This window comes from Accipiter gentilis, chromosome 7 (assembly GCF_929443795.1).
Source record: "Accipiter gentilis chromosome 7, bAccGen1.1, whole genome shotgun sequence".
Lineage (NCBI taxonomy): Eukaryota > Metazoa > Chordata > Aves > Accipitriformes > Accipitridae > Astur > Astur gentilis.
Window position 1 is genome coordinate 43,661,547 of NC_064886.1, and position 14,694 is coordinate 43,676,240.

Below are 14,694 nucleotides of genomic sequence, written 5' to 3' on the forward strand. Positions count from 1 at the left end.
AGAGGGTCTGTGCCCTGCGCTCAGCACCTCTCGGCTTTGTGGTGGTTTATCCGTGCCGTGTTCAGGTGGCAGCAGGTCCTGCCCATGGCACTGAGTGTGTGTGTCTAGGTGATGTTTGGGGATAGCTCTTTTCTCTGCACCTCAGACAGGTAAACTGGCTTTGCTTTTATAACATACGCTTTTGTCAGTTGGTGCTCTTATCTATTCTAGTACAGCCTGATGCTCCCTTGCGCACAGGCGCTGCTTTGTTCAAGTATTCATCCTTTGCCTGAATTATTTATTCATTCTTTTTTTTTTGCCTTAATTTTTCCTTGTGTCTTTCCCCCGCTGGTGTCAGATGAATTCCTGTTTCTCCAGCAGCTCAGCAGGGCAGGGATTAATGCGGCTGGAGGACGAATGTAGCCGTGTCGGGCAGCTGGAGTGACCTCGTCCTGGGAAAAAAAAAAAAAAAGAAAAAAAAGAGAGAAAGGAAAGTATCCAGCAGTTAGAAATAGGGGGGGAAAACCTCTGGGTACCTCTTGTTCATTTTCACAGCAGACATGTTCCCAGCATCTCTGTTCCCCTCAGAGATGAAATATAATGCAAATCTTTAATAGAAGGTAAAATGAAAGTGCAAATATTGAGTATGAGTTGTATTGAAAGAAATTGCAAGCTATGAACCAAAAAAACATGCAAACTTCAAGTGCTTGGCTAAGGTTAACAATTATGAGCTCTGTTCTCACAGTTCTTATTGTTTCAAGCAGCATGATGCGGGAGAAAGTGTCTCCTTTCCTGTTGTCCTTCTGCTAATGGCATGATGAATTCTGATTACACTGCAATTGCATCCCTACAATGTGGAAGGCCGCGGTAACTATTTGGGACATCAGTTTTCCTTCTGCCAACTTTCAGGAGCATTTTATAGGATTAATATTCAATAAAAACCCCTTAACATTAAAAAAATGCTTAGTCCCACAATTGTTATTAAATTCTTTTCCTGTGCCATAATGCGGATGCTTTGATCTAAAGTCCTGCAGTTTCTGGAAGGAGCTTGCGTGATTACGATAATGTGCAGTGCTCTTTCTGCTATTCCTATAGGGAAAATAAACCCCACATTAGTTCCATATTAGTACCTGACTTGGAGAAGTTAAAAAGTGCCAGAAAAAGGTTAACCAGAGTCAAGTACACATAAGAGAGCTGTGATTATTAGCGTTAAGGGAGCCATTAGAAAAAAACATTTCTGCTTTTACAGAAGAATTTATTGGTATCTTTTCTTCTGGCTGCTTTATGCATTTTAATAAAGCAGTAGCAGCAATAACAGGGTGTTGGGAGTTGGTTATGCCTGTGTTGAAAGAAAGAGTTTATCTGTGCGATATTGTCCTTGTCCCTGTCCCTGCCTTTGGCCTTCCCCAGCCTAGGGCCGCCCTCTGCTCAGCCTGGGCTATTCATTTGCACCAGAGCTGGGCTTGGGAGTTCACGTAAGAGCCCGTGATCTAGCACTGTCCAGAAGTTCACATTCCTGAATGCAGACTCAGTTCAGGCTCTCCAGCTTGCCAGCACACGAACGGGATCCATTTGGAGAGCCATTTAAATGAAGGCAATAATTGCTTTTGTGTGTTAAAAGTTGCATACAGCCTACAAGCAGATTTTGCAATTTCCCTGCCAAATGTCTGGGATTATTTTGAAAATGTACTCTATTGAAAACATTCCCCATCTGAGATATACCCGCACAATTAGGATAAAACTCGGGTGTCTGCTGAATGCAACTGGGCCCAGAGAAACTGAGGCACCCGCTACTGGTCCCCATCAGAAATGGGTACTGGGACAAATGAATCAAGGGTTTAACCCCACATTGCCGTTCTTACGTGTGTTACCTCAATACAAATATCCATCAAAAACCTCAGTCTTTTTGAAAAACAGATGGAAATTATATTTCACTCTGGTTTGCTGTAGGTGGGCAGCTAACATGCACGGACAGTCCACTGCAGATTATCCCTCCTTAGAGACGGGTCAGTGACTTAAATTCCTTACAAGACCACATGCCACAGGTAATGCAGGGAAATTGTGTTTAGTTTGTACAACAGTTTGTTTAAAAAGACTTGTATGAAATGCAGGCAGCCAGAGCAAATATTAATAGTCTATGGTCTGCGCACCATGTATTTGGAGAAACATGGATGCATTTGGTACATGTGTAAGCCACGTGAAAATGCAGGGGTTTGTATTTAAAATGTTAGCTATATTGATCTACTCTTACTGCTTTGTGATTAGTTTGATTTTTCCTTAAGAAGGTATCTCTCTTGCTAATGTTTCTCAGCCGTGAATGTCCTGATCTCTAGCCGGTCTTTTTGTGAATTTATAGTTGCTTAGTCCGTGTGGGATTTTTTTTTTTCCTCTACCTAGCCCCTTGTTTCTCTCCCTTTTCTTTTCCCCTGCCTCTATCATTTGCAGGACATCCCAAAGTGTATCTGTGGAAATCATCATTTTTTCCATAAAGTTTCTGTTTAATAGCAGCTGTGCTCAAGTGACCTGTGATAATGGTTCCTTGCTATTGTTTAGCTGTGGAAATTTTACATGTTTTAATTTCACCACAAAGACCTGTCATGTATTCATGAAAAACTCTGACGCTGTTCATCCTTCACAACTACAATTTAACATGAATTGGGAGTGCATCCTGAGGGTCAGATTTTACTCCATGATTTATATTCCCTCTCATCAAGCGTTTACCTTTCTAGAAATTTTTTCTCTGTTTTCATGGACTGGTTCTGATCTCAGGATCCTGTTGTCTGTTGCTGTAATGATGCTTTCTTGGTAGTGATAATTTTTCACATGTTGTGTAAAGGTCCCATTCATCCGTTTGGGGAGCGTAGGAAAGTATTTTGCTTTGCAGGTCCGTAAGCCCATCCGCGCTCCCACATCTGGAAAGGCTCATGCTGTCTGTCGTGTTAGTGCACTGGGACAAGACTTCTGATGGAAACACTTAATTCTCAAAGCGGTGCTGGATAACGATAAATCCTTTGTGAAATGTGGATTTGCATTTAAGATTCTTTCCTGCTCCAATTGTCTGCAGGACGTTTTATTCGGCTTCATTTCCACTGTCACGAGTCTAAACTCCTAATCCCCTCTCGTGATGCTTCAGCTTGAGCTGATACTTCTCTGTTGCTCCTTCATTTCTGTGGTTTTCAGAGCCCGGTCTCCATCTCGGTCCTCTTTCCTTCCCCTGGCATCCTCACCAGTTTTCTCATATTCTCCATGACTATGTTACTTCAGGGCTATCCCATCTCGCAGCCCCTGATTCCCCTCCTCTTGAACCGTTCCTGCTCATCAGCAGACCAGCTGCTATTGCAGATCCAGTGCCAAAGGTGCTCTCGGCCCCTCTGCACACAACAGCTATTGGGGCTACACAGCCACAAGAGAAATGCAGAAGGGCACTAGGGGTTTGGTAACCGCAGATTGTGTCCAGTCAACCCAATTCCCAGGAGCAACCACGCTGCTGACCCACAGGAGGCTGGACCTGTGATGCGTTTTATGTTCAATGATGCTCCGACAGGATCCCACGCAGGCTTGCTTACAATTGTCTGGACTAACACCCTGTAAGATGGGTGCACATTTGCTAGGAGAATGAAATTTTCCAAAAGTGTAGTTATCAATAGTTTGTTCTTAAACTGAGAAGGTAAATCAAGTGGAGAGCTGGGAGGGTTTGCCTTGGACAGGAGCTGTTTGGTCATTTCAGATCTGTGAAAAATGAAGTAGCGAACATGCTCTTGAGGGTGGCAGAGGGATGGAGGAGAGCAGCTGCTATCCCTGCAGAGGACAAGAGAGCAATTCAAGACAATCTTGGAAAGTTTGAAAAATGATTGGAAATCGTGGAGTTGAAATTAAATTGAGAGACACTTAAATCTCCATAATTACTCATTTATTTATTCTCCCTTCCTAAATACAAACTGGAGAGAAACTGGCTAGGTAGTAGAACTGCAGAAAATTAACGGAGGTAACTGCTAGTTGATCGTGACTCAACAGTGGGCTGCTGTATATGTTAGTGTCTCAGTGGCAGAGCCTTCTGGGATGTGTTACCTTGTATATTAAGGTATGGTTACTACCTTGCACTGGTCAGAGCTTGCAAGGCTTCACCTACATTTCAATATCTGGTTGGAGCATCACACTTTGAAAAAGATATGAAGTAATTGGAGAAAAAGCAGAGAAGAGCAGGGAAAAAGACAGCCCTGTCTGAGGGATGGCGGAGCAGTGGGGGTTCAGCCTGTGCAGAGCTGGAGGGCTTGTCAGGGTGATGGTGGCCAAGGGAAGGGATTTAGAAAGAATGAAGCTGTTTGGCACATCACAGGGTAGGAACAGGATATTAAGTGTATGAAGTTAATATAATATGGAAAAGCTCCTTCTTTTGTACCCATTTTGAAGGCATTGCATCATCAGCCTACGGCAGTTTATACCCTTCAGAAGGTCTTTCATTACTCTTTGTTTTCTGACCGTTGCTCCGAGGTATCGACATCTCTGAGGCCTCTTTCTGCTTGCTGACTTGGGCATTGCAATGTATGCCTTCAAACCTCTGCCTGTCACATGAACAAACCAACCCCTATTCACAAAAAAGCAGCCCTCAAATCAAAGAGGGAAATAAAATGCTCGGTATTTAATGATGGGCTAGAGGCAGAACTTTTATTTCATGCTTTGTCCCTGCAATTTCCCCCTTTGTTTTACAGGGTATGACTTTACCAAAAATAGTCAAAGGAAGAAAATAAAGTTTAAAACTTCTGGGAATAAGCCAAGTTTTCCATGCTGAAAATCAATTATTGGCTAATATTTTAAAGTCAAGATCACCACGCTCTGGCAATAGGCCAGTTCACCCACATTCACCTGCTTTGTACTTTATTCACAAGAGTCAAAGATCTTGCAAATAAAACTTTTTATTTCTAGAGTTTTGAGTTTTAAGGGAGTGCTGATTCTTATGCCAGTACTGCCAGCAGAGGAAGGTGACTTCTTACGACAATCCGCATGTTTTTCAGGGTTACAGACAAAAAAGAAAATTATTACATGAAATAAAATGATTGCTTTTGGAAAGAATTGCAAGGTGGTGTAATTAGACAGTGGGCATTTTTAAGGTTACTTTACTATGCTGGAGCTGCAAAAGATGGAAGTAATTTATTTCCTCTTGGTAATGCTCCTTTCTGGTCTAGCAATTTATCAGAAATGTTAATCCAACAAGCAGTAAGTGTGGATATGGTGGGAGGAGGTAAGGGGAATGGAGGAAGGAGAGAGAGAAGGCATTTAAAATTAGCTTCGAAATATTGTACATCTCATTAAAAATGTAATCATGCATAAAATGAGATCAATGAAAATTTATCTGAAAGTGCAAGGAAAAGGCGTTTTCTGGTGTGATACTGGTTATAATAGTCTGGATTTTAATTTAGTCAGTTTGCAACAAAAAATCCCTCCAGGCTAAATAAAACAGTTTCCCTCCCAGTTATTGTATGGACAGCTAATTTTCTGCACCTTTCCCTCTAATATTCAACCTTATCTCTTGCTGGATAGAGGTTTCAATATACTGCAGAGTTTGTTTTCTTTACATTTTCTATTACTGCAATTTAATTTGCATGATAAATGATGAGAGGTAGAAAGATGATAAAAAGAAGCAGAACATTTCTTTATTAATTTTGTTTAAGTTAGTGTAACTTTTCACTGACTGTGCTTTTTACACAGAAAGCCTATGTAGAAATTCTTTTAAGATTCCATATTGCAGTTAGAAAAAATTTAATACTTGAAAATAAGCTCCCTGCCTCACATCCCAGTATGCATGTTCTTATTTTCATATGGTTCCTTCCTACTTTGCACTGTGTCTAATGACACTTCTGGACCAGTTTGCTGAAATTGCCATCAACTTCACTCCAGAATCTGTGATACAGGAATGGGTTTAGATGTATTCTAAACATGCATTGCATAATGCTGAATTTGTTGTCAGCTCTTCAAACCCCTTCCTAACATTAGTTTTGCAGCCTTGGAGGGAGCACCAGGAAAAAGCCCCAGTAAGGATTTATTCTAAGTGTTCCTGGTTTCTAACATGGGAATCTGAAAGCATTTGACAGACCTGGCCGTGTCTTTCCCTGCGCTGCTCTGCTGGGCACCGGGGCGGGATGCTGGGCAAGGGTGTAGGGCTGGACCCAGCGCTGCCCAGCTCGGTGTCTGCTCCTGGCTGGTGACGACTTCCAGCTTTTGGGGGATTGCTTCTCAGCATCAGGAGAGAGTCTGAGCTTAGTTCTAGGAATAGTGATGAAATGCTCAAAGGTGTTTAGGTAAAGCTGCTCTCTGTCCCAGTTCTCCTGAGTCAGGTTTGAGATTCGGGTGGCTAGTCATCGGGGATGAGCTGTGGGTGGAGATATTGCTTCTCTGTTTATCCATCTGCAAGCAAACTCGTTATAATATCTTAAAACGGTGACTCATGCATCCTTGCTCTCTGCTCACAGCTCAGGCTTTGTTTCAACAGCACAAAGATTCGATCAACTTCATTCACAGCTGTTACTTCAAAATACCTGCTTATTATGACGTTTCCTTTTCTTCCTGTTTTCACCCCATAAGTGCTTCATTCGGGGCACTGTAGGCTGCCCCACTGACCCGATAACAGGGAGACATCCCTTGTGTTTCAATAGGCTCAGCCCTTTCCTTTTGCTCAGGGAGGCTCACAGAAATTGGCTTTGAAGTTACAAGTTTTGGGAGAAGAAATGTATTTTAATTCATTCTAGTAATTGGTTTTACTCTGGTTAATGTTACCAAAGCTAAAGGGAATCTCCTCTGAGCCCCTGCAATCGAGCAGAAATCTGGGGCCTTTGTTTTCATATTTTTTTCCCCTTTTCCTTCTGAGGTTTAAGGCAATTAAACACAAAGCAGTTAAAGTTTTACAGGTGGAAGAATGCAGTAAGTCTCACTAAACATACGAATAAGTAAAATTTGTGACAAAGGCACGTTGTGGTGTGTGGCTGTACTGGCACAGTCACAAGTGGGGAACGCCTTGCCTCCCTCCCCAGTGCTCCCCATCATAAGCCCATTGCGGTGCACCGTCCTGCCCTCACAAAATATACGTTTACATGGTTACAAGTGTATTTCTAGAAGAACACTTAAAAAGAGAGGTATATATAATACTGGGATTGCTTAACATATTCCACTATAGCATTTTTGTGACTTTTTTTTTCTTTTTTTTTTCCTCTAAGCCTTAATTCTGTTGGTGTTTTCTGCAGACATTTGTAAAGAGACAAGAAAAAGCACCGGCGATGGAGATTTGCCATAAAAGTCCTTCTTTCCCTGCTTTTCTGTCTCCCAAATGACATTTCATTGCAGTAGAGTTGAGTTATAAACTTTTGAAAATTGCCTTTTTCCTTCTCTGTGCTGTAAGAAAAATATAGGGAGCACAACAAAATAATAAATAAAAATTGTAATTCAGGACTGTGCTGCTGCCTCAGCAGCCTGCTGCACTGCAGGCTGTGTTTGAAAACAATCCTCCATGCATATTTTTTTTTTTTTTTTAAGAAAAGGTGAAAAGGAGATTATTTAAGTTTGAAATTCCAAAAGTTGGAAAATGCTGAACTAAGTTTTCTTTGAATTCTTGTCTCCCGGAACGCATGTGGTGTGTTGCAGGCTCTCGCTGCAGAGTGGTGGGCTGCATGGTTCATATCCATGCACATCCCTGCATGTGGACACCGTGTGTCCCATAGCCAGGAGCCTCGTCGCTTATACAAAGTGGGCAGTACTGACTGCAGCCCCTGACCAAACACGATCTCTAAGCATCGTGCATCTTTTCTCCTGCATTTAGCCCTCCCGTGTGCTCACTGATCCTTCTGCTTTTGCTAATTGTCCATGGTCCCTCTGCCCCATGCCCAGCCAGACCTTCCCGACCTGGGTGGCTGCATCTCGTGCTGTGCGGAGGCTTCAGTTTTATGAGAAACTTCTCAAAAAAATCCCCTGGCAGTGTCTTCTGAGGTGGAGCTCAGCACAGGCACCCTGGGCAAGACCAGAAACCCTGCACAAGCAGCTAGACTTCTTTTATGTCACTGACCCATCTCCTCTCGCGCTGCATTTCCCCCCCCCCCCCCCTTTTTTTTTCTATGATTCTCTCCTGTCTGGGTTATCCTTTTTCCCCTCTAGTTCCCTGGAAGTCAGACTCCACTAAGATTAGTGCTATTAATGGATATATTAAACTGGCATAATGTAGTAAATTGGGGCTTAATTTCATATATGTTCTTTGTCTCCAGCGATGGCCAAATGCTTTGCAAAAATAATGTATTGATCTACATGTGTAATATAACTGTATATGTGTTTGGACATCTACATTAAATAATGTATTTTTATATATGAGGAACTTGTCTTCTTCCGTGTTTCATCCCAAAGAGTAATCAGATCAATATGTTTCAGCTGAGAAGCAGAAAATGTGATCAAGTTTTATGTATTATGTCAGAGGATGAATTCTGCATTAGTTTTTAGTTGTTGCTGCCTGCCAGAGGGGAAAAAAAGGCCAGTGGTGTTTGAACTGAAATAAGACAACTGGTTTTGTGCAAAAGAACAGTAAACACATGAAGGGCTGCTGGAGCTCCCTGCAAGTCCACTTCCACAGCATAAAAGAGAATTGTGCTGCAAACAGAAAAATGGGGAGGCATACAACTGAACAAATAATCTCATTCGTTAATGGTTTATCAAGAAAAAATGAGGGCCACTGAAGAAGAGCAGAAGGCACTGATGTGCATTTTCATTTTTTTTGTGAGTAGGTGCCCTGTGGGTGCCTTCACTCCATGAGCACCTTCGCTCTGAGTATTCATACCATCACATATACTCAAGCCAGAGATGCAACAGCATCCCCTTGGCACCAGACTTTTCCTTACTTTATTTAATTTTCTGGTTTTAGTTTCTATTTCTATGCTTCTTTTGCTGCCTTCATCTTTGCTATAAACAGCCAGAGGAACTCTGGAGTGGTCATTTTGCTTTCCAGGTTTTCAGTCTAGTGATAATCTAAATCTTTGGAGCCCTCACTGTCTGTGATTCCTTCAATGTAAGACTATTTTCTCTGTTTCAAGGGAGAGAAATTTCCCATCAGTTTTGCCAGGATAAAGGTGGAGCCTGCTGCTGAAGAGGACATCTGCTCACTGCTGGCTATTCATTGCTTAGCTCACTGTTGACTTGCTGCTTCTGGAGAGTTTGGAGATCTCCCTTTGTGCCAGCGATCTACTTCAGAAGGACGTGAATTTGAACTATTTCTTGGGTCAGCCCTTGGATGCTTGTCCATCTGCTTATGGTCTGCCCACACGGGAGTGGTGGCTATTCTATCTGCCAGGCAGTAGGAGGGATCAGAGCCTCAAAGATGATCCCACTATGTGGTCTTTTTCCCTGGAAGGAAAAACCTTAAAACTTTGGCCCATGAAACATTGCTACCCACAACTGTGTCAGAACCTGGTTTGGGGCAGATTGTTATCTCTCTTTATTCTGAGAGAGAGAACCATGTAGATTTTAAAGGTTTGGGGAAAAAGAAATAATGGTAAAACTTTGGTCTATTAAAATATAAAAAGCCCTTTGTATTTCCTTTCTGTGGGAGTTAGCCAGCAACCTTTTATCACTTTGTCCTTAAGACAAAAGATTTAAGGCATGCTGCTCCTGTTTCAGAGCAATCCAGGTACAGTCTCCCTAACTGGCCGGTGCACAGTTCTGTAGGACTCAGCCAGTTTCCCCTGTCGTGCACAGCTCCATCTGCCTTGTTAGCCTTCTGCCCATCATGAAAGGTTCTGTAGTTATTCCTAGAGTCTGTCCCAGTTTCTTCTGTTGTGCGTCTTCCAAAGGCATCATTATACCTAAGGCTTCTAATATTAAAACTCCTCATTTTATAGTAAAAATGAATATCATGGCCATTATACAGTATATTACTTTATGTTCTCCACATAATGGTTCAACGTGATCCATCTGGTTGGTTGTTTGCATTATGATGTCTGCCTCTTTATCTTGCGTGCACAGAACAAAACATGGTCCGCTTTGCTCCCTCTGTTTTTCGCTGATAACACTACCAGGCTGTTAACTTCCTTAATTTAATTTGTCCATTCAAAGTTGGTGCATTTTTGGACTTGCTGTACTTAATACACCAGCCTGCGGACTGTGATGTGTTCAATAACCTTTTAAAATCCAAACAGATTATGTCCTATGTTTTCTTCCTGTCTGGAGTCTGTGTTACCTCTTTAAAAAATTCCAGCAGATTTGTCAAACAAGATTTACCCTTTATAAGACTCTGCTGGCTACTTTTTATATCAGCTCACATTTCTCCAGATGTTTTGTGATCTCATCACTTATTAATGTCTCCATGATTCTGTCTTCTGCTGAAGTTACACAGTTATTACTGGTTAATGTGGCTATGAATGAATGCATCATCTCTTTCTTCCTTATTAGACTGCATCTGATGACACGAATCTGCTCAGGATGGGTTTGAAGCTTAATGGAAAGAATTTTTTTTGGTCTTAAATTTGAGGGATTTAGAAATACCTCCACTTTCTTAATCTATTACTTAATTATTGCTATTTAATAATCTTGTCCAAGAGGAGTTGGGATATTTCCAGTAACATGAGTGCAAAGCCCCTGCCATGAAGATCCCTAACCTTTCCTATCTATCCCTGTTTAATACTCTCCCATGCAAACATCATTTCCGTTCCTGTAGCTACAGACATACTTAATTTTTTTCCTCTTCTAGACTGACTGGGCTTTTACTCCTACCTTCTGACTTGTAAAGCAATTGCCACAGGCCTGTGGCTGACTCAGGGTGCTTCTTGCAAGGTAGACAAGAAAGAAGTCTTTCTAGATCACCAAAGGTAAAGAAGCTGCCTTAAAAAACACCCAGGTGTTCACTTAATTTCCAGGATACTGTTTCAGAGCATGAACACCATTTGTGCCTTCCATATGCACAGTCAGGAGATGGCATGCGTAAACAAATACATCCAACTGGAGAACCCATAAGAAGGTGGCATAATATATCTACTTGATTTCCCTCCTTCAAAAGAAATAAAACTTTATAGGGGAGCATGAGAACTTTTTCCAAAGTTGTCCCTGCTTTGCGACTGTTGGAGTGGCTAAGAATGGAGGTATGGCCATGCTGCAAAAATTTATGGGAAAGTCATAAGCTCCATGAAGCGCATGGAATTTGGATCGGATACAAGTCAGCCTCTCCATTACATGTCTACGGTTCTATGCATATTTGTGATTATCCTTATGAATAATGTAAGCTACTGCTTTCAGATGGGAGAGACTTTGAGAAGGAGTTAGGGAACATGTCTGAGTGCTGATAATGAACTCAGAATAAGAAAAGATAAAGCAATTTGTCAATGGATGGAGAAGTGCAGTCTCATGCAGAGCCAATAAAGTTTCTGAGTAAAGGAGCAAAAAGTTTTTGTTTTTATTTTTTTCTTTCCGGTCACCAGTTCTAGAACAATCTTTTTTTTTTTTTTTTTTTTTAATGCAAGTTGCACAGTTGGTGAGGAAGAAGTCAGATTAATGTCATTATGTGGCTTAAAAACAGTAGCTCTTATTTTGAAACACTCATGTCTGTAAAAGTGGATATTTGTCATGACTCTTGAATCACTTGGAGACTGCTGTTGGACTTTTTTTTTTTAAAGTATATTGTAAAAATTTAACATTTTGATTCCCAGAACAAGAAGAAGTCTTACTCCTCCTTTGCAGGGAAATAAATTCTTTACATATACTCCTCAAATTTCTCTATCTGGGAAATCCAGCAAGATGTAAAGATGCTGGAAGCCATTTAAATGCTTCTAATGGAGAAGTTGTTTACATTTCGTGGGCCTGGATCAGAAGGGTCTGTTGTATGGAGGCATTTTGATAAACTCATCTAGGTCACCTGAGAAAATTGTGCTTAAAATTAATCCATCAGCTTGTTTTCTCTGAGTAGGGCATTGCAGTAGCTGGATGTGGGTGGTTCATCAGGGAGGTAATGCATGTCTTCAGAGCAGCTACTTCTGCATCCTGAAATAAAAAGATTTCTTCAAGCAATTAGTATAAAAGGAGAGCACAGTGGGAGGTTTTAATCTTTTCCTTGCCTTATTGGAATATTTTTAAGGGACTGCTGTAAAGAATTGCTGCTAGTATTATATTGCAATGATGTATGGTATATACAGCTGTAGTCAGTTCTTGTACTGCTATATAGCTGTTCGGGGCAGAAAATAACTGTAGAAGCTGAAGAAACCATCTTAGCAGCTTGGTAAAGCATTTACATTGATTTTGCTCAAGCTTGTGGTAGACACTGATGATGCTTGAGCATCAGTTACGTTTAGTAGTCTCATTCTCCCACAGTTCGGAAGAATGCCTACCTAATTGCTGAACTTCTGCTAAAATTTTAATTTGGTAGATACCTAAAATAATTTGGTTCAGGCTAGATTCTGAGATGCCAAATTTTGTCCATTGAGAGCTCCACTGTTTATCTGAAAGAAGATAAGGTGTTGTGTAGAAATGTTTCTTCATCACTAATCTTCTCTCCTTACTGACGGTGAGAAGGACTTGGCATTCGATTCAACAACTCCATATCGGTGGTCCAGGCCCAGGGTTGTCTCTCCAGGAGTGTACGTCCATGTGGAACAAGACTATTTTGTGCCTCTAGGCTACCAAATCAGGCCGTTTCTCCTGCAGTAGCAATCATGTGGCAAGAGAAGGGGAAGAAGGGGGAGGGTTAGCTTCTAGTTCTGATTCATCACTTTTATTGAACTTAAATTCTTTTGTTTTAATGCACACTTGATTGAGCCAGCATTTATTGAAACAGTTATGGTTTGTAGGAAGAAGAGACAGTTGAAGAAAGAACAAATGAATCTAATGTAAATCAAATACTTAACGCTTTTATAGAAACTACAAAGCCTTAAATGTGTATTCTTAATGGTAATTTTACAAAACTCCACTAGGCATCTTCAAATGGAGGTGTGACAGTGATTGTTTCAGTCTGGAGATGGCTTTCCTTTCACATGCTAATCATCTGCTCATGGTGATATTTCTCAGCATAGTTGCAGTCAGCGAATTGAATAATTTATGGAATGAATTTTGTTGTAAATTTATTGTGTCACAAGCAGGTTGTAATTTCACTAACAGTACACTTAAGTTATTAAGTAAAAAAAAATAATGTGGTTGATAGGATCGTGCATTTGGAGGTTCTCTTGCTCCCTCCCCAACTAGTTCTCATCTTATATATTTTCAAACAGAGTATTTACCTAATTTTTATTCAGAATCTGATCTGAGAAAGAGAGAGAGAGGACATTAACATAAATGGGTTTGCATTTGCACACTATTGTTGAATCTGGTAGTCGTAAACAAATTACAGAAGATTTTATATAGACAGAAATAGCATTAAAATGGCACAGCTCTGTTGCAGTGCTGCCTTCGTTTCCTATTTGTTTCTGAGTAATTGTCCTCAGCTTACAAATGATGAAGTGTTGAAGTTACAGGCAAATCTGCAGAGAGAAGCGGAACCTCTTGCTTCTTCCCCAACTTTGGTGTTAAGATATAATTGGGAGTCATTGCTAGAAAGTTGTTTCTGGTATGAGAAGTACAGGCAGCAAGGGAAAAGAAGAGATGCACCACCAGTGAGGGCTTGGACCACCAGCAGCTCGGAGGGGATGCTTGGCCAAGCCTGTATGGTAAAAGGGAAGGGTTTGGCTGCCCTGATTTTAGTCTTTCTGTATTTCTTTACACCAGAAATGCCCATATTTCCCATGGGTGATACTGATATTTTCTATCTTCACTGACAGTATCTGCATCCTACTTCTGATTGTGTTTGTTTGGAGGCAAGTTAAACAAGCATATGGTGTCTCACGTGTCACGGTGTCCTTAGAGTTAAAGTAGAATATAAGGAAATAATGCCATATCTAGGATTTTATCTTGGGAATGGGAAGCATTCCTCGGAGTGTCTTTTTGTTCCTGCACCCCAGTTATTTCCGAAGACTTTTGTTGTCTTTTTTGTTTTCAGCTTTCCTGCATGAGCTCTCCTCGGTGTTTTGCCAGAACAGTGAGGAGCTCGAGGTCCTGTGTTTGCACGTTGGTTCCATAGTTTGTTTTACAGGTTCTCAGGTGAAGTCTTGGGCAGTGTTTGCAGGAATAACATGATTTTTACTGCTGTGTGTAACTTCAGAGTCTTCGTGGGAGGCCTGGAGAGTTTTATTGGTGCAACTTCTGAAGAGTTTTTCTACAGCCTCAAAGTGGCTCTTTTATCATTTTTAAATAGCTGTTGTTAGTCTTAGGACATGGGCATTTTGGGTAAAGGCCTGCTTTTATATTGTTTTATATGTGCTTATACATGCAGTTTTTTGCATCATTGTAGCAATCTTAAAAGCATGCCTGTCCTCTCCCAGGTATTATATTTTGTCCAGCCTCCTCCCTCTTCCCTGCCATCCCTTGGAGATACTGAAATGAGTTAACTGTGCCATTGCATTTTTCACTTCTGTTTTCACATGCAGTAATGGAAGGTGACAACCTAATTTGGTGGTTACTGAATGGCCAGGGACCCCTCGTGCATCCCTGTGTTTTCAGCATAACTTTGGCAGCTGGAAGGTTCGTGGAGCTGGAGGTTCTTGTGATATGTAAATACCATGAAAAGTAGAAATGTTGTGATTGTTTATTTAATTGTTTAAATATGCCAATGTTAATACATATAATTACACAGTATAAACACATTTAATTACTTAAATGAGCTAAATATTTTTG

At 41.0% G+C, this 14,694-nt stretch overlaps 1 long non-coding RNA gene across 1 annotated transcript in view; it reads left to right on the forward strand.

The window, feature by feature from the left end:
- LOC126041331 (uncharacterized) overlaps positions 1 to 14,694 on the forward strand; it is a 145,371-nt gene that overhangs the window by 51,213 nt on the left and 79,464 nt on the right. The gene's annotated exons all lie outside the window — the stretch shown is intronic.